We start from the raw sequence: 20,023 nt of genomic DNA, 5'->3' as shown, positions 1-20,023 counted from the left end.
TACCTCTGAAAAAATATTTGGCCTTCTAGCAGTGTGTGGGACTTGTTCTATTAGTCCATCTATACTGACCTCCATCAGGTTGCAAATTGAATATAATTTTTTTCTGCATCTAGCTCTGAAAAAATATTTGGCCTTCTAGCAGTGTGTGGGACTTGTTCTATTAGTCCATCTATACTGACCTCCATCAGGTTGCAAATTGAATATCATTTTTTTCTGCATCTAGCTCTGAAAAAATATTTGGCCTTCTAGCAGTGTGTGGGACTTGTTCTATTAGTCCATCTATACTGACCTCCATCAGGTTGCAAACTGAATATATATTTTTTCTGCATCTAGCTCTGAAAAAATATTTGGCCTTCTAGCAGTGTGTGGGACTTGTTCTATTAGTCCATCTATACTGACCTCCATCTGGTTGCAAATTGAATATATATTTTTTATGCATCTAGCTCTGAAAAAATATTTGGCCTTCTAGCAGTGTGTGGGACTTGTTCTATTAGTCCATCTATACTGACCTCCATCAGGTTGCAAATTGAATATAATTTTTTTCTGCATCTAGCTCTGAAAAAATATTTGGCCTTCTAGCAGTGTTTGGGACTTGTTCTATTAGTCCATCTATACTGACCTCCATCAGTTTGCAAATTGAGTATAATATTTTTCTGCATCTACCTCTGAAAAAATATTTGGGCTTCTAGCAGTGTGTGGGACTTGTTCTATTAGTCCATCTATACTGACCTCCATCAGGTTGCAAATTGAATATAATTTTTTTCTGCATCTAGCTCTGAAAAAATATTTGGCCTTCTAGCAGTGTGTGGGACTTATTCTATTAGTCCATCTATACTGACCTCCATCAGGTTGCAAACTGAATATAATATTTTTCTGCATCTACCTCTAAAAAAATATTTGGGCTTCTAGCTGTGTGTGGGACTTGTTCTATCAGTCCATCTATACTGACCTCCATCAGCTTGCAAATTGAATATAATATTTTTCTGCATCTAGCTCTGAAAAAATATTTGGCCTTCTAGCAGTGTGTGGGACTTGTTCTATTAGTCCATCTATACTGACCTCCATCAGGTTGCAAATTGAATATAATTTTTTTCTACATCTAGCTCTGAAAAAATATTTGGCCTTCTAGCAGTGTGTGGGACTTATTCTATTAGTCCATCTATACTGACCTCCATCAGGCTGCAAACTGAATATAATTTTTTTCTGCATCTACCTCTGAAAAAATATTTGGGCTTCTAGCTGTGTGTGGGACTTGTTCTATTAGTCCATCTATACTGACCTCCATCAGGTTGCAAATTGAATATAATTTTTTTCTGCATCTAGCTCTGAAAAAATATTTGGCCTTCTAGCAGTGTGTGGGACTTGTTCTATTAGTCCATCTATACTGACCTCCATCAGGTTGCAAATTGAATATCATTTTTTTCTGCATCTAGCTCTGAAAAAATATTTGGCCTTCTAGCAGTGTTTGGGACTTGTTCTATTAGTCCATCTATATTGACCTCCATCAGGTTGCAAATTGAATATATTTTTTTTCTGCATCTAGCTCTGAAAAAATATTTGGCCTTCTAGCAGTGTGTGGGACTTGTTCTATTAGTCCATCTATACTGACCTCCATCAGGTTGCAAACTGAATATATATTTTTTCTGCATCTAGCTCTGAAAAAATATTTGGCCTTCTAGCAGTGTGTAGGACTTGTTCTATTAGTCCATCTATACTGACCTCCATCTGGTTGCAAATTGAATATATATTTTTTATGCATCTAGCTCTGAAAAAATATTTGGCCTTCTAGCAGTGTGTGGGACTTATTCTATTAGTCCATCTATACTGACCTCCATCAGGTTGCAAATTGAATATAATTTTTTTCTGCATCTAGCTCTGAAAAAATATTTGGCCTTCTAGCAGTGTGTGGGACTTGTTCTATTAGTCCATCTATACTGACCTCCATCAGGTTGCAAATTGAATATAATTTTTTTCTGCATCTAGCTCTGAAAAAATATTTGGCCTTCTAGCAGTGTGTGGGACTTGTTCTATTAGTCCATCTATACTGACCTCCATCAGTTTGCAAATTGAATATAATATTTTTCTGCATCTACCTCTGAAAAAATATTTGGGCTTCTAGCAGTGTGTGGGACTTGTTCTATTAGTCCATCTATACTGACCTCCATCAGGTTGCAAATTGAATATAATTTTTTTCTGCATCTAGCTCTGAAAAAATATTTGGCCTTCTAGCAGTGTGTGGGACTTATTCTATTAGTCCATCTATACTGACCTCCATCAGGTTGCAAACTGAATATAATTTTTTTCTGCATCTACCTCTGAAAAAATATTTGGGCTTCTAGCTGTGTGTGGGACTTGTTCTATCAGTCGATCTATACTGACCTCCATCAGCTTGCAAATTGAATATAATATTTTTCTGCATCTAGCTCTGAAAAAATATTTGGCCTTCTAGCAGTGTGTGGGACTTGTTCTATTAGTCCATCTATACTGACCTCCATCAGGTTGCAAATTGAATATAATTTTTTTCTGCATCTAGCTCTGAAAAAATATTTGGCCTTCTAGCAGTGTGTGGGACTTATTCTATTAGTCCATCTATACTGACCTCCATCAGGTTGCAAACTGAATATAATTTTTTTCTGCATCTACCTTTGAAAAAATATTTGGCCTTCTAGCATTGTGTGGGACTTGTTCTATTAGTCCATCTATACTGACCTCCATCAGGTTGCAAACTGAATATATATTTTTTCTGCATCTAGCTCTGAAAAAATATTTGGCCTTCTAGCAGTGTGTGGGACTTGTTCTATTAGTCCATCTATACTGACCTCCACCTGGTTGCAAATTGGATATATATTTTTTATGCATCTAGCTCTGAAAAAATATTTGGCCTTCTAGCAGTGTGTGGGACTTATTCTATTAGTCCATATATACTGACCTCCATCAGGTTGCAAATTGAATATAAATTTTTTCTGCATCTGGCTCTGAAAAAATATTTGGCCTTCTAGCAGTGTGTGGGACTTGTTCTATTAGTCCATCTATACTGACCTCCATCAGTTTGCAAATTGAATATAATATTTTTCTGCATCTACCTCTGAAAAAATATTTGGGCTTCTAGCTGTGTGTGGGACTTGTTCTATTAGTCCATCTATACTGACCTCCATCAGGTTGCAAATTGAATATAATTTTTTTCTGCATCTAGCTCTGAAAAAATATTTGGCCTTCTAGCAGTGTGTGGGACTTGTTCTATTAGTCCATCTATACTGACCTCCATCAGGTTGCAAATTGAATATCATTTTTTTCTGCATCTAGCTCTGAAAAAATATTTGGCCTTCTAGCAGTGTTTGGGACTTGTTCTATTAGTCCATCTATATTGACCTCCATCAGGTTGCAAATTGAATATATTTTTATTCTGCATCTAGCTCTGAAAAAATATTTGGCCTTCTAGCAGTGTGTGGGACTTGTTCTATTAGTCCATCTATACTGACCTCCATCAGGTTGCAAACTGAATATATATTTTTTCTGCATCTAGCTCTGAAAAAATATTTGGCCTTCTAGCAGTGTGTAGGACTTGTTCTATTAGTCCATCTATACTGACCTCCATCTGGTTGCAAATTGAATATATATTTTTTATGCATCTAGCTCTGAAAAAATATTTGGCCTTCTAGCAGTGTGTGGGACTTATTCTATTAGTCCATCTATACTGACCTCCATCAGGTTGCAAATTGAATATAATTTTTTTCTGCATCTAGCTCTGAAAAAATATTTGGCCTTCTAGCAGTGTGTGGGACTTGTTCTATTAGTCCATCTATACTGACCTCCATCAGGTTGCAAATTGAATATAATTTTTTTCTGCATCTAGCTCTGAAAAAATATTTGGCCTTCTAGCAGTGTGTGGGACTTGTTCTATTAGTCCATCTATACTGACCTCCATCAGTTTGCAAATTGAATATAATATTTTTCTGCATCTACCTCTGAAAAAATATTTGGGCTTCTAGCAGTGTGTGGGACTTGTTCTATTAGTCCATCTATACTGACCTCCATCAGGTTGCAAATTGAATATAATATTTTTCTGCATCTAGCTCTGAAAAAATATTTGGCCTTCTAGCAGTGTGTGGGACTTGTTCTATTAGTCCATCTATACTGACCTCCATCAGGTTGCAAATTGAATATAATTTTTTTCTGCATCTAGCTCTGAAAAAATATTTGGCCTTCTAGCATTGTGTGGGACTTGTTCTATTAGTCCATCTATACTGACCTCCATCAGGTTGCAAACTGAATATATATTTTTTCTGCATCTAGCTCTGAAAAAATATTTGGCCTTCTAGCAGTGTGTGGGACTTGTTCTATTAGTCCATCTATACTGACCTCCACCTGGTTGCAAATTGAATATATATTTTTTATGCATCTAGCTCTGAAAAAATATTTGGCCTTCTAGCAGTGTGTGGGACTTATTCTATTAGTCCATATATACTGACCTCCATCAGGTTGCAAATTGAATATAAATTTTTTCTGCATCTGGCTCTGAAAAAATATTTGGCCTTCTAGCAGTGTGTGGGACTTGTTCTATTAGTCCATCTATACTGACCTCCATCAGTTTGCAAATTGAATATAATATTTTTCTGCATCTACCTCTGAAAAAATATTTGGGCTTCTAGCAGTGTGTGGGACTTGTTCTATTAGTCCATCTATACTGACCTCCATCAGGTTGCAAATTGAATATAAATTTTTTCTGCATCTAGCTCTGAAAAAATATTTGGCCTTCTAGCAGTGTGTGGGACTTATTCTATTAGTCCATCTATACTGACCTCCATCAGGTTGCAAACTGAATATAATTTTTTTCTGCATCTACCTCTGAAAAAATATTTGGGCTTCTAGCTGTGTGTGGGACTTGTTCTATCAGTCCATCTATACTGACCTCCATCAGCTTGCAAATTGAATATAATATTTTTCTGCATCTAGCTCTGAAAAAATATTTGGCCTTCTAGCAGTGTGTGGGACTTGTTCTATTAGTCCATCTATACTGACCTCCATCAGGTTGCAAATTGAATATAATATTTTTCTGCATCTAGCGCTGAAAAAATATTTGGCCTTCTAGCAGTGTGTGGGACTTGTTCTATTAGTCCATCTATACTGACCTCCATAAGGTTGCAAACTGAATATAATTTTTTTCTGCATCTAACCCAGACAATAGTTTTGGCCTAATACCACAGTTTGGCCACTCAGCTCTGCTCGGTTCCCATCCATTGTTTTTTTGTGCAAACAACTCCAGAGTTGTGAATTAGTTAACGACCAAAATGAGTGGAAAAATGCCTGCTGCTGGTGGAAAGGGGAATAGGCGTGTTGGCAAGGGGAAAAAACGTTGTGTCCGTTGAGTAGGTGTTAAAGCAACAGTAACATCTGCAGAAGAAAGACCATCTTCCAGCAAAACTAAAATGTCTACTTCTTTTAGCGGACAATGTGATAAGATCTCTTTCTTACGGCCACGCCAATCGCTACAAATTCCAGATGAGGCACAAAAACAGCAGGTGCTTCAATGGATATCAAGTGCTCCTTTAAGTGAGCTCTCCTCCACATCAACTTCAACATCACAAATACTCCAGTCCTCAGAGGTGTCACCCCAATCGCACTTGCTTCCTCACAGCTCCCAAATCTCCAGCTGCCCGTCTGAGTATGAGGTAGAACAGATGGTTGAGTCTGCAGAGCTGTTTACTCCTACTATAGCCTGGGAATCAGAGGTCGGCTCCAGCGCTTCTGTGAATCCAGACGAGGAAATGATCTGCACTAATGCCCAGAATCTTTATGAGTTGGATCCAGGACCAGACGCAGAAGGTTCTGACCATAATGTAGACCCTCATTCCTAAACTGTAACTCCTGTTGGTGGAGACAATGAGGAAGACGATGATGAGACTCAAATACCTGATTGGAGCGACAACATTAGTTTTTTGTCAGGGCAGGAACAGGTTGGCTCTGAGGACGACGGGTGTGATAACACACAGGGTGATGATGATGAGGTTGGAGATCCCACTTACTGTCAACCCACAGTCAGCCAAGAGATGAGGTCAGCAGAGGAGGTGGAGGAGGATGCTAGTGACGACGAGGTCAGGTTGCGCCTTCCTGGACAGAGACGGAGTACTGGAAGCACGTCAACAACTGCATCCTCAAACACAACTCTGCCTCTGACCACAAGTCGTGGTGGCTCTTCAGGTCGCATGGGTGCTAAGCCTTGCATAGCCTGGGCATTTTTTCAGATCGATAAAGATGACCCAACTCGTGTTATCTGTAACATTTGTCAGCAAAAGCTAAGTAGAGGCCAAAAAATACATAGTTTGAGTACTTCATGCATGAACCGGCACATGGACATGAAGCATAAGTTGCAGTGGGAAGCTCACTGTGCTAAATGCCGCCTAGCCGGCCGGGCCAACCACCGTCTGCCCCATCTTGTGCATCTGCGGCCTCTTCATCCTCTGTGACTGGGGGGACAGCAGTCACACCTGTTTTGGGACGCAGACCTACCACCTCTTTACCCGCAACAGCCAGCGTGATTGGCAGGTCATCATTTTCTTTGGAGGTGGTAACACCAGCTGGTGTTGAGCGCTGTCCGACATCGATAGCACCACCTTTGGATCAAGGCAACCGAACATGTCCGCCTGCATCTTCCTCACAGACCGGCAGTTTGCCGGGGAAACCCTTATCAACCCCGTCTAAGCACAACAGCCAGCCCTCAGTCCCTCAGATGTGGACAAGTAAAAGACCATTTCCTCCTAGCCATGACAAAGCTAAGAGGTTGAATTTCACCATCTGCAAGCTCTTGGCTACAGAAATGCTGCCTTTCCGCCTGGTTGGCACAGAGGATTTTTGAGACCTTATGTCCGTCGCAGTGCCCCTGTACCAGATGCCCAGTTGGCACTACTTCTCAAAGAAAGGTGTGCCTGCGCTCCACCAGCATGTCGCACACAACATCACCGCTTCTTTGAGAAACTCTGTGTGTGACAGGGTGCATTTCACCACAGACACTTGGACGAGTAGGCATGGACAAGGGCGTTACATGTCGCTGACTGGGCACTGGGTAACTATGGTGACAGCAGGAAAAGGGGCTGCTGTCCAAGTCTTGCCGTCCCCACGAGTTGTGCGTCAATCCTCTTTATGTCAAAGTTCCTCCACTGCTTCTGCCTCCTCAACCTCCTCTCGGTCCTCCACCTGCACCCAAAGCCTGTCTGGTCATGCCACAAGCTTTCTATCTGTGCAGAAGGCATCCTGCACACCTCCTTACTATGCTGGCAGCAGGGCTCAACGTCATCAGGCGGTTTTTACTTTGAAATGTCTGGAAAATGTGAGTCACACAGCTGAGGAGTTGTGGTCAGCTCTGGAGAACCAATTTCATGAATGGTTGTCTCCACTGGACCTGAAACCAGGGAAGGCCGTGTGCGACAATGATGCAAACCTGGGTGCGGCCCTTCGCCGGGGCAATGTCACACACGTGCCTTGTATGGCTCACGTGTTGAACCTGGTTATCCAGCAATTTTTAGCCCACTATCCCGGACTAGATGGCCTTCTGCAGAGGGCACAGTCGCTGAGTGCTCACTTCCACCGTTCGCATCCCACAGCTCAGCGACTTACATCTCTGCAGAAGTCGTTGGGCCTGCCACTTCACCGGCTAAAATGCGATGTGCCTACCCGGTGGAATTCAACTCTGCACATGTTGCAGCGACTGTGGCAGCACCGACAAGCCCTGGTGCAATATGTTCTGACGTACAGCCTGGGACAATGGGATCCAGAGGTGGGGCAAATCATGCTGGAGGAGTGGTCTCAGATCAGGGACCTATGCACCCTTCTGCACAGTTTTGAAATGGCGACGAAGATGTTTAGTGCTGACGATGCCATTATCAGCATGACTATTCCGGTGATTTACATGCTGGAGCACATGTTAAACAGAATTCGGAGTCAGGTGGTGGCACAAGAGGAGGTGGAGGAAGTAGAGGAGGAGGAGTTGTATGCGGAAGGGCTAACATCTGCAAGCTCCAGACGGTCGGCAGCACCAAGGCGGTAGGCATGTGAGGGTGAGGGAGATGGTTTTACCATGGCGCATGGTAGCAGCCAAACTAGTGAGGAAGGTGCAGGAGGCCAGGAAGAAGTGGAGGACGAACTGATGGAAGACTCATCAGATGAGGGAGACCTTGATCACATTTCTGTTGTGCGAGGTTGGAGGGAGAGGACAGAGGAAGGAAGCATGATTGTTACCTCGCCACCAACACAACAGGGACTTGGTGCTCCTGGATGCGCAAGACACATGAGTGCCTTCTTGCTGCACTACCTGCAACATGACCCTCGAATTGGGAGAATTAGAAATAATCCTGACTACTGGGTTGCCACACTGTTAGATCCCCGGTACAAAAGTAAATTTGCAGAAATAATTCCTGCCATAGAAAGGGATGCACGCATACAGGAGTATCAGCAGAGACTGTTGCAGAATCTTACATATGCTTTTCCACAAAACACCAGTGGTGCACGTAGTGAATCTCACAGTTCCAACTTGCCAACCGACGGACTGTCGAGTGTTCAGCACCCAAACCGTAACAGAAACACAGTATCTGCTGGTAACATCAATTTTGCGGAATCATTTCACCACTTTTTTAGCTCATCCTTTGCAAGGCCACAGGAGGCAAGAAGTCTGACACACAGTCAACGCCTAGAGACGATGGTACAGGAGTATCTCCAAGTAAACATTGAAGCCATGACTGTGTCACTGGACCCTTGCTCTTTTTGGGCTTCCAATCTGGATAAATGGCCGAAGCTCGCCACTTACGCCTTAGAGATCTTGTCATGCCCCTCAGCCAGCGTTCTGTCTGAACGTGTGTTCAGCGCTGCTGGTGGTGTGCTGACAGATAAGCGCACGCGGTTCTCCACTGATAATGTAGACAGACTCACGTTCATAAAAATGAACAAATCATGGATCCGAAACGACTTTTCTACCCCTGCGTCATCCTGGGGATAGTAAAAGCTTGATGATTGGTTAAAATCACCTCACCAACCATTTTAAGCTTTCAAATTACTAATCATGTTTATCTGTATCTTGGCTGGAAAATTATTTGGGCTTTGTAGCAGTGTGCAGTAAGGATTCTATTAGGCCATCTATACTAAGCTTCACCAGATTTAAAATTACTAATCATGTTTATCTGTATCTTGGCTGGAAAATAATTTGGGCTTTGTAGCAGTGTGCAGTACTGATTCTATTAGGCCATCTATACTAAGCTCCACCAGATTTAAAATTAATAATAATTTTTAGCTGCATCTAGCCCGGAAAATAATTTTGGGGCTTCAAGATGCGCAAGACACCTAAGTGCCTTCTTGCTGCACTACCTGTAACATGACCCTCAGATTGTCAGAATTCGAAGTAATCCTGACTACTGGGTTGCCACACTCTTAGATCCCCCACACTCTCCGATCAACCTTTTCATTTTAAAAAAGACCAAAAAAATGGTCATTTTTGAAATTATAAGCATTAGCAGGATATTAGAAACTGAAATCAAACAGTTTTCAACTCAAAACTTTATTCTAGGTGATGTTACGTTTGTACATAGGACCCCTTGTTCGAAAGGAGCTTCTGAACTCTCTCGTCCATTGAATTTGTCAGGTTTTGGATGGTTTCTGCTTCAATTGTTTTGCATGAGGACAGAATATCCTCCCAGAGCTGTTGCTTAGATGTGAACTGCCTCCCGCCATCATAGACATTCCTTTTGATGATGCTCCAGAGGTTCTGAATGGGGTTGAGGTCAAGGGAGCATGGGTGTCACACCATAAGTTTGTCCCCTTTTATGCCCATAGCAGCCAGAGATGCAGATGTGTTATGTGCAGCATGAGACGGGGCATTATCATGCATAAAATGATCTCGATGGTCCAGATGGATGGAGTGGAGGATGGCTGGTTGATGGACACCCCATGCAATTACGGCTACGGCGCTAACAAGGAGGAGTTGGAGTAGTGTTTTGGGCTGGAATCATGGGGAGAGAGATTGTCGGCCCTTTTAGGATCCCTGAAGGGGTAAAGATGAACTCCATAATGTATGTTGAGTTTCTCAAACAGCACTTCCTTCCATGGTTCAAGAAGAAGAACCGTGTATTCCGCAGCAAGATCATTTTCATGCATGATAATGCCCTGTCTCATGCTGCACATAACACATCTGCATCTCTTGCTGCTATGGGCATAAGAGGGGACAAACTTATGGTGTGGCACCCATGCTCCCCTGACCTCATCCCCATTGAGAACCTCTGGAGCATCATCAATAGGAGTGTCTATGATGGGGGCAGGCAGTTCACATCTAAGCAACAGCTCTGGGAGGGTATTCTGTCCTCATGCAAAACAATTAAAGCAGAAACCATCCAAAACCTGACAAATTCAATGGACGAGAGAGTTCAGAAGCTCCTTTCGAACAAGGGGTCCTATGTGCAAATGTAACATCACCTAGAATAAATTTTTGAGTTAAAAACTGTTTGATTTCAGTTTCTAATAACCTGCTAATGCTTATAATTTCAAAAATGAACATTTTTTTGGTCTTTATTAAAATGAAAAGGTTGATCGAAGAGGACAGAATACCCTCCCAGAGCTGTTGCTTAAATGTGAACTGCCTCCCGCCATGAGACACTCCTTTTGATGATGCTCCAGAGTTTCTGAATGGGGTAGAGGTCAGGGGAGCATGGGGGTCACACCATAAGTTCATCTTTACCCCTTCAGGGATCCTAAAGGGGCTGTCAATCTCTCTCCCCATGATTCCAGCCCAAAACATTACTCCACCTCCTCCTTTTTGGCGCTGTAGCCGTGTTTGCGCGGGGTGTCCATCAACCAGCCATGCTCCACTCCATCCATCTGGACCATCGAGCGTTGCACGGCACTCATCCGTGAACAAAACAGTTTTGAAATCAGTCTTCATGTAATGTTTGGCCCACTGGAGCCGTTTCTGCTTGTGTGCAGTGGATAGAGGAGGTCGACAGGATGGCGTACGCACAGCTGCAAACCTCTGAAGGACCCTGCATCTTGTTCTTCGGGGGACGTTGGAGGCACCAGCAGCTTCAAAAACTTGTCTGCTGCTATGACAAGGCTTTTTTGCCGCTGCTCTTTTAACCTGACGTAATTGCCTACAGGAAAGAGTCCTCAATTTGCCCTTATCAGCACGCACACGTGTGTACTGTGAATCAGCTACATACTTCTTGATTGCCAAGACACTTCATCCTGATCATCTCACAATGTTGATTGTAGTCATGCCTTGACCTAAACACTCCACAATTTGTTGCTTCTCAGCAGCCGACACATCCTTTTTCTTTCCCATTTTGGCAGAAAATGTAGGCTGCTTAATAATGTGGGACAGCCTTCTTAAGTAGTCTTGCCGTTCATTGGACACACCTGCCAAACTAATTAGCACAGGTGTCTGCAATTGCTTACAGTGATATAAAGAGCCCTGACACACATCACCATCAATGAGTTTAACTGACAAACAAACAAATTCTTCCCTTATCACTCCTAAACACTTTTTGCATAATAATTTGGAACACAGTGTACATGTGCTTTTCCACAAAACACCAGTGGTTCACGTAGTGAATCTTACAGTTCTAACTTCCCAACCGTGGTCTGTATGGAGTTGTTCAATAAAGGGCCCAAAGTTAAGATAACATAGACGGGAGAGGTCTCTATGAATAGGAATTCCTAAGAATTTGATACCCTGTGATTGCCAGGCAAAGGGAAAGTTGGAGTGGATGGAATCCTGTATGGATTTGGGGAGGGATACATCGAGGGCCTCAGACTTCGCTGCATTGATTTTAAAATTTGACCATGTAACAAAGTGATCTATTTCAGCCATAACAGCCTGCTGATGGATATATGTGATTGACATCAACAGCAAATGCAGAGCACTTGTACTCGGTGCCTCCCATCTCAATCCACCTAATATTGGGGTTATGGCGAATTGATGAGAGCAGGTGCTCCGTCACTAGGATGTATAAGAGAGGGGACAGAGGACATCCCTGCCTTGTCCCATTGGTGATTATGAAAGGTGATGAAAATGTTCTGACACGCCCCCTGGGCCTTGGGACATCCGGAGCCGGACCCTTTTTGGTGGATGCTGGTGGTTGTAGTCTCCGTGGCGGCGACCCGGTTCCGTGGCTCAGGGCGGTCAAACCAGTGGCGGAACTATTTATGTGGTTTTGATGTTTAAATGTCCGACTACGCCACCCGTGGATTGCGGTCAGAGTGAACCGCCGCTGCAGGGCAGACCGCTGAGGCAGGTGTTGTGGGTGCAGCAGAGCGTAGCATAACTCCCCACAGGAGGAGTATAGCCTCAGGGCAGTGTATGCGGAGGATGGGGGTGATGGTGCAGGGCAGCAGCAGTAACAACACGGAGTCAGTGATGCAGTCCAGGGCCTTTACTCACAGTTCTTTTTATCCAGATCACTTCTGCAGGTAACGGCTGCCCACATCGTACTGTGCTCACCAGGTGAGGGGCTCAGACAACTCCCAGATAACTTTGGAGCGCTTCACAGGACCCCCTTTGTGTGTCCTTTGTCTGGCCTTTCTTACCAACCCTTCTGTCCGGCTGCCTCGGGCCTCCTCTTGGTAAACTTGGCGCCAGTTTCCCTGACCCTATGTGCTGCCCTCCTAGCGGGTGTAGCGAGGGGCTGCTCCACATAAAATGTCACAGCCTCCGGTTTCTAGCTGAGGGTCGTTTCCCGCCTCCACTAGTTTCGGGGACCGGTCTCCCCCTTTGGCCTGACCCCTCCACGCAGGTGGATTCGGGCGTGCGGTGGCGACTCACCCGTCCACACCCCTGGGATCCCTTCGTTCCTCATTCCTGGAGCCTTCTCCACTCCTCTTCCTTCCTTCTCCCTCTTCCAGGCCTGGGCCTCTGTTACTAGGCCCGCCTCCGGAGCAGAGCTCATGCAGAGCCCCTGCTCCCTGTCACTTCTGCTCAGACTTCTCTGCACTGAACTAAGATGGTGCCCACCTTTTATACTCCCTTCTCAATGCACCCAGGAACTGCTTCCTCCCTGCTCCTGCACTACAGGGTTCCCATTCCTCAGTGTTCCCTCCCCCCACTCCAGCCAGGGACAGGGACTGTCGTGCCCATCTCAGGGGCATATTAGTCGCCCTGCCCACGGCAATGTGGTGTAATGCAAGCAGGTGTCGGGGTCCTGATAAACACTCCATCCTTACCTGAGAGTGAGATATCACACCTCCGAGTGAGGTGCAATACCTCTGCAGCAACCGAGCCCTCGGGGTGCTACAGTTCCATTTATCTTCAGCCTAGGTGACGCATTGCGATACAGGGCTCTGATTTTGGCTATAAAAGGGTCCCCTAGACCCCTACCCCAAGCTTTTTAAGAGAATAATATATGGCGTGCCAGGAGACTCTATGGAATGCTTTCTCAGCATCCAACGAGAGTATCTAATTACAAATTTTTAACTGCATCTAGCCCAGGAAATACTTTGTGCCTAGTAGCAGTGTCTGCTAGTCAGCAGATTATCCCGGCTGTTAAGCAAGCTACACCACCTGTAGTTTGGACACTAAATTTTTTCAAAGGAAATGCTTCGGGACCACGGGATACTCAGTGAAGAGCATCAGGAGGCACCCCAAGGCATAGGGGCTGGGACTGGCGGTAGGACGCCTTGCGGTGTACAGCCGAGCTCGATCCTTATAAAAGCTTTTTAACTGCAGCAGCTTTAGTGGATGCTACTGGAGCTGGAATAACGCGGCTGCTGGCATGAGACTTGCCCTTCAATAGATCCTTGTAAATGGATTTAAAGTGTATTCATTCAAATTAGAGAGACAATTTAAATTAAAAAGCTTAGAGCTGCCTCCACCACAGGGGGGCTCGCTCGACCCACCAGCGGACAGGCACCAGTATTGGGAGAGGGGGGCTGGCCATCAGGGTCCACTGCGGCTCTGGCACAAATGGAGGTGGCACGGGCAGGAACGGACTGGCCGTGTCGGCTTCTCACTTTTTGGATTTTAGAAGGGCATGACATGCCTATATCTGTGTCTCCCCCTCCTTTTACTCCTCCACCTCATTTCTTTTCACATGACTAAATGTACTTGTCACTTTTCCATTTGCTAGTTATGTCTTCTGAGCAGTTTGTCAGCTTTTGGACACCTTTGAAGGTGTTTTCTATGTGTTTCTATGTGTTTTTTTTTGCCTGCCATTGGTTTTAACGGTGTTCGAAGGTGTTTACGACGAACAGTTCGGCGAACACACGGGTGTTCGACGAACCGAACCGAACTCGAACACTACGGGGGTGGCTCAACACTAATTATAAGCATTAGCAGGTTATTACAAATAGTGTTGAGCCACCCCCGTAGTGTTCGAGTTCGGTTCGGTTCGTCGAACACCCGTGTGTTCGCCGAACTGTTCGTCGAACTGTTCGTCGAACACCTTCGAACACCGTTAAAACCAATGGCAGGCAAACAAAAACACATAAAAACACATAGAAAACACCTTCAAAGGTGTCCAAAAGCTGACAAACTGCTCAGAAGACACAACTAACACATGGAAAAGTGACAAGTACATATAGTCATGCGAAAAGAAAAGAGGTGGAGGAGTAAAAGGAGGGGGAGACACAGATATAGGCATGTCATGCCCTTCTAAAATCCAAAAAGTGAGAAGCCGAGACGGCCAGTCCGCTCCTGCCCGTGCCACCTCCGTGTCGCCGGGTTTGTGCCAGAGCCGCGGTGAACCCTGACGGCCAGCCCCCCTCTCCCAATACTGGTGCCTGTCCGCTGGTGGGTCGAGAGAGCCCCCCTGTGGTGGAGGCAGCTCTAAGCTTTTTAATTTAAATTGTCCCTCTAATTTGAATGAATACACTTTAAATCCATTTACAAGGATCTATTGGAGGGCAAGTCTCATGCCAGCAGCCGCGTAATTCCAGCTCCAGTAGCGTCCACTAAAGCTGCTGCAGTTAAAAAGCTTTTATAAGGATCGAGCTCGGCTGTCCACCGCAAGGCATCCTAGTGCCAGTCCCAGCCCCTATGCCTTGGGGTGCCTCCTGAAGCTCTTCACTGAGTATCCCGTGGTCCCGAAGCATTTCCTTTGAAAAAATAAAGTGTCCAAACTACAGGTGGTGTAGCTTGCTTAACAGCCGGGATAATCCGCTGACTAGCAGACACTGTTACTAGGCACAAAGTATTTCCTGGGCTAGATGCAGTTAAAAATTTGTAAGTAGATACTCTCGTTGGATGCTGAGAAAGCATTCCATAGAGTCTCCTGGCACGCCATATATGATTCTCTTAAAAAGCTTGGGGTAGGGGTCTAGGGGACCCTTTTATAGCCAAAATCACGGCCCTGTATCACAATACGTCACCTAGGCTGAAGATAAATGGAACTGTAGCACCGAGGGCTCGGTTGCTACAGACGTATTGCACCTCACCCAGAGGTGTGATATCTCACTCTCAGATAAGGATGGAGTGTGGATCAGGACCCGACACCTGCATGCATTACACCACATTGCCGTGGGGCAGTGCGACCAATATGCCCCTGAGATGGGCACGACAGTCCCTGTCCCTGGCTGGAGTGGGGGGAGGGAACACTGAGGAAGGGGAATCCTGCAGTGCAGGAGCAGGGAGGAAGCAGTTCCTGGGTGCATTGAGAAGGGAGTATAAAAGGTGGGCACCATCTTAGTTCAGTGCAGAGAAGTCTGAGCAGAAGTGGCAGGGAGCAGGGGCTCTGCATGAGCTCTGCTCCGGAGGCGGGCCTAGTAACAGAGGCCCAGGCCTGCAAGAGGGAGAAGGAAGGAAGAGGAGCGGAGAAGGCTTCAGGAACGAGGAATGAAGGGATCCCAGGGGTGCGGACGGGCGAGTCGCCACCGCACGCCCGAATCCACCTGCGTGGAGGGGTCAGGCCAAAGGGGGAGACCGGTCCCCGAACTAGTGGAGGCAGGAAACGACCCTCAGCTAGAAACCGGAGGCTCTGACATTTTATGTGGCGCAGCCCCTTGCTCCACCCGCTAGGAAGGCACCACATAGGGTCAGGGAAACTGGCGCCAAGTTTACCAAGAGGAGGCCCGAGGCAGCCGGACAGAAGTGTTGGTAAGAAAGGCCAGACAAAGGACACACAAAGGGGGTCCTGTGAAGCGCTCCAAAGTTATCTGGGAGTTGTCTGAGCCCCTCACCTGGTGAGCACAGTACGACGTGGGCAGCCGTTACCTGCAGACGTGGTCTGGATAATAAGAACTGTGAGTAAAGGCCCTGAACTGCATCACTGACTCCGTGTCGTTACTGCTGCTGCCCTGCACCATCACCCCCATCCTCCGCATACACTGCCCTGAGGCTATACTCCTCCCGTGGGGAGTTATGCTACGCTCTGCTGCACCCACAACACCAGCCTTAGCGGTCTGCCCTGCAGCGGCGGTTCACTCTGACCGCAATCCACGGGTGGCGTAGTCGGACATTTAAACATCAAAACCACATAAATAGTTCCGCCACTGGTTTGACCGCCCTGAGCCACGGAACCGGATCGCCGCCACGAAGACTACAACCACCAGCATCCACCAAAAAGGGTCCGGCTCCGGGTGTCCCAAGGCCCAGGGGGTGCGTCAGAACATTTTCATCACCTTTCACAATCACCAATGGGACAAGGCAGGGATGTCCTCTGTCCCCTCTCTTATACATCCTAGTGGCGGAGCACCTGCTCTCATCAATTCGCCATAACCCCAATATTAGGTGGATTGAGGTGGGAGGCACCGAGTACAAGTGCTCTCTATTTGCTGATGATGTCCTAGTATATATCACTCAATCACATATATCCATCCCTGCTGTTATGGCTGAAATAGATCACTTTGTTACATGGTAAAATTTTAAAATCAATGCAGCGAAGTCTGAGGCCCTCGATGTCTCCCTCCCTAAATCCATATAGGATTCCATCCAGTCTAACTTTCCCTTTGCCTGGCCCTCACAGGGTATCAAATACTTAGGAATTCCTATTCATAGAGACCTCTCCCATCTATGTTATCTTAATTTTGGGCCCTTTATTGAACAATTCCATACAGACCACGGTTGGCAAGTTAGAACTGTAAGATTCACTACGTGAACCACTGGTATTTTGTGGAAAAGCACATGTACACCGCGTTCCAAATTATTATGCAAAAAGTGTTTAGGAGTGATAAGGGAAGAATTTGTTTGTTTGTCAGTTAAACTCATTGATGGTGATGTGTGTCAGGGCTCTTTATATCACTGTAAGCAATTGCAGACACCTGTGCTAATTAGTTTGGCAGGTGTGTCCAATGAAAGGCAAGACTACTTAAGAAGGCTCTCTCACATTATTAAGCAGCCTACATTTTCTGCCAAAATGGGAAAGAAAAAGGATGTGTCGGCTGCTGAGAAGCAACAAATTGTGGAGTGTTTAGGTCAAGGCATGACTACAATCAACATTGTGCGATGATCAGGATGAAGTGTCTTGGCAATCAAGAAGTATGTAGCTGATTCACAGTACACACGTGTGCGTGCTGATAAGGGCAAATTGAGGACTCTTTCCTACAGGCAATTACGTCAGGTTGAAAGAGCAGCGGCAAAAAAGCCTTGTCATAGCAGCAGACAAGTTTTTGAAGCTGCTTGTGCCTCCAACGTCCCCCGAACAACAAGATGCAGGGTCCTTCAGAGGTTTGCAGCTGTGCATACGCCATCCTGTCGACCTCCTCTATCCACTTCACACAAGCAGAAACGGCTCCAGTGGGCCAAACATTACATGAAGACTGATTTCAAAACTGTTTTGTTCACGGATGAGTGCCGTGCAGCGCTCGATGGTCCAGATGAATGGAGTGGAGGATGGCTGGTTGATGGACACCCCACGCAAACACGGCTACAGCGCCAACAAGGAGGAGGTGGAGTAATGTTTTGGGCTGGAATCATGCGGAGAGAGATTGTCGGCCCCTTTAGGATCCCTGAAGGCGCTAAAGATGAACTCCATAATGTATGTGGATTTTCTCAAACAGCACTTCCTGCCATGGTTCAAGAAGAAGAACCGTGTATTTCACAGCAAGATCATTTTTCTGCATGATAATGCACCATCTCATGCTGCACATAAAACATCTGCATCTCTGGCTGATATGGGCATAAAAGGGGACAAACTTATGGTGTGACCCCCATGCTCCCCTGACCTCTACCCCATTCAGAACCTTTGGCGCATCATTAAAAGGAGTGTCTATGATGGCGGGAGGCAGTTCACATCTAAGCAACAGCTCTGGGAGGGTATTCTGTCCTCATGCAAAACAATTGAAGCAGAAACCATCCAAAACCTGACAAATTCAATGGACGAGAGAGTTCGGAAGCTCCTTTCGAACAAGGGGTCCTATGTGAAAATGTAACATCACCTAGAATAAAGTTTTGAGTTGAAAACTGTTTGATTTCAGTTTCTAACAACCTGCTAATGCTTATAATTTCAAAAATGACCATTTTTTTGGTCTTTATTAAAATGAAAAGGTTGATCGAAAAGTTTGGGGGATCTAAGAGTGTGGCAACCCAGTAGTCATGATTACTTCGAATTCTGACAATATGAGGGTCATGCTGCAGGTAGTGCAGCAAGAAGGCACTTATGTGTCTTGCGCATCTCGGAGCCCCAAAATTATTTTCCGGGCTAGATGCAGCTAAAAATTATTTTTAATTTTAAATCTGGTGAAGCTTATTATAGATGGCCTAATAGGATCAGTGCTGCACACTGCTACAAAGCCCAAATTATTTTCCAGTCAAGATACAGATAAACATGATTAGTAATTTGAAAGCTTAAAACGGTTGGTAGGGTGATTTTAACCAATCATCAAGCTTTTACTCTCCCCAGGATGACACAGGGGTAGAAAAGTCGTTTCGGATCCATGATTTGTTCATCTTTATGAACGTGAGTCTGTCTACATTATCAGTGGAGAGCCGCGTGCGCTTATCTGTCAGCACACCACCAGCAACGCTGAACACACGTTCAGACAGAACGCTGGCTGCGGGGCATGACAAGATCTACAAGGCGTAAGTGGCTAGCTCCGGCCATTTATCCAGATTGGAAGCCCAAAAAGAGCAAGGGTCCAGTGACACAGTCGTGGCTTCAATGTTTACTTGGAGATACTCCTGTACCATCGTCTCTAGGCGTTGACTATGTGTCAGACTTCTTGTCTCCTGTGGCCTTGCAAAGGATGGGCTAAAAAAGTGGTGAAATGATTCCGCAAAATTGATGTTACCAGCAGATACTGTGGTTCTGTTACGGTTTGAGTGCTGAACACTTGACGGTCCCACGGTTGGCAAGTTGGAACTGTGAGATTCACTACGTGCACCACTGGTATTTTGTGGAAAAGCACATGTAAGATTCTGCAACAGTCTCTGCTGATACTCCTGCATGCGTGCATCCCTTTCTATGGCAGGAATAATTTCTGCAAATTTACTTTTGTACCGGGGATCTAACAGTGTGGCAACCCAGTAGTCAGGATTATTTCTAATTCTCACAATTCGAGGGTCATGTTGCAGGTAGTGCAGCAAGAAGGCACTCATGTGTGTTGCGCATCCAGGAGCACCAAGTCACTGTTGTGTTGGTGGCGAGGTAACAATCATGCTTCCTTCCTCTGTCCTCTCCCCCCAACCTCGCACAACAGAAATGTGATCAAGGTCTCCCTCATCTGATGAGTCTTCCATCAGTTCGTCCTCCACTTCTTCCTGGGCTCCTGCACCTTCCTCACTAGTTTGGCTGCTACCATGCGCCCTGGTAAAATCATCTCCCCCACCCTCACATGCCTGCCGCCTTGGTGCTGCCGACCGTCTGGACCTTGCAGATGTTAGCCCTTCCGCATACAACTCCTCCTCCTCTACTTCCTCCACCTCCTCTTGTGCCACCACCTGACTCCGAATTCTGTTTAACATGTGCTCCAGCATGTAAATCACCGGAATAGTCATGCTGATAATGGCATCGTCAGCACTAAACATCTTCGTCGCCATTTCAAAACTGTGCAGAAGGGTGCATAGGTCCCTGATCTGAGACCACTCCTCCAGCGTGATTTGCCCCACCTCTGAATCTCGTTGGCC

The sequence above is a fragment of the Phyllobates terribilis genome, unplaced genomic scaffold, assembly GCF_046119375.1.
Source record: "Phyllobates terribilis strain yellow unplaced genomic scaffold, ASM4611937v1 Scaffold_2__4_contigs__length_985480577, whole genome shotgun sequence".
Taxonomy (NCBI): Eukaryota; Metazoa; Chordata; class Amphibia; order Anura; family Dendrobatidae; genus Phyllobates; species Phyllobates terribilis.
Note: the sequence above shows the minus strand (reverse complement) of the source record.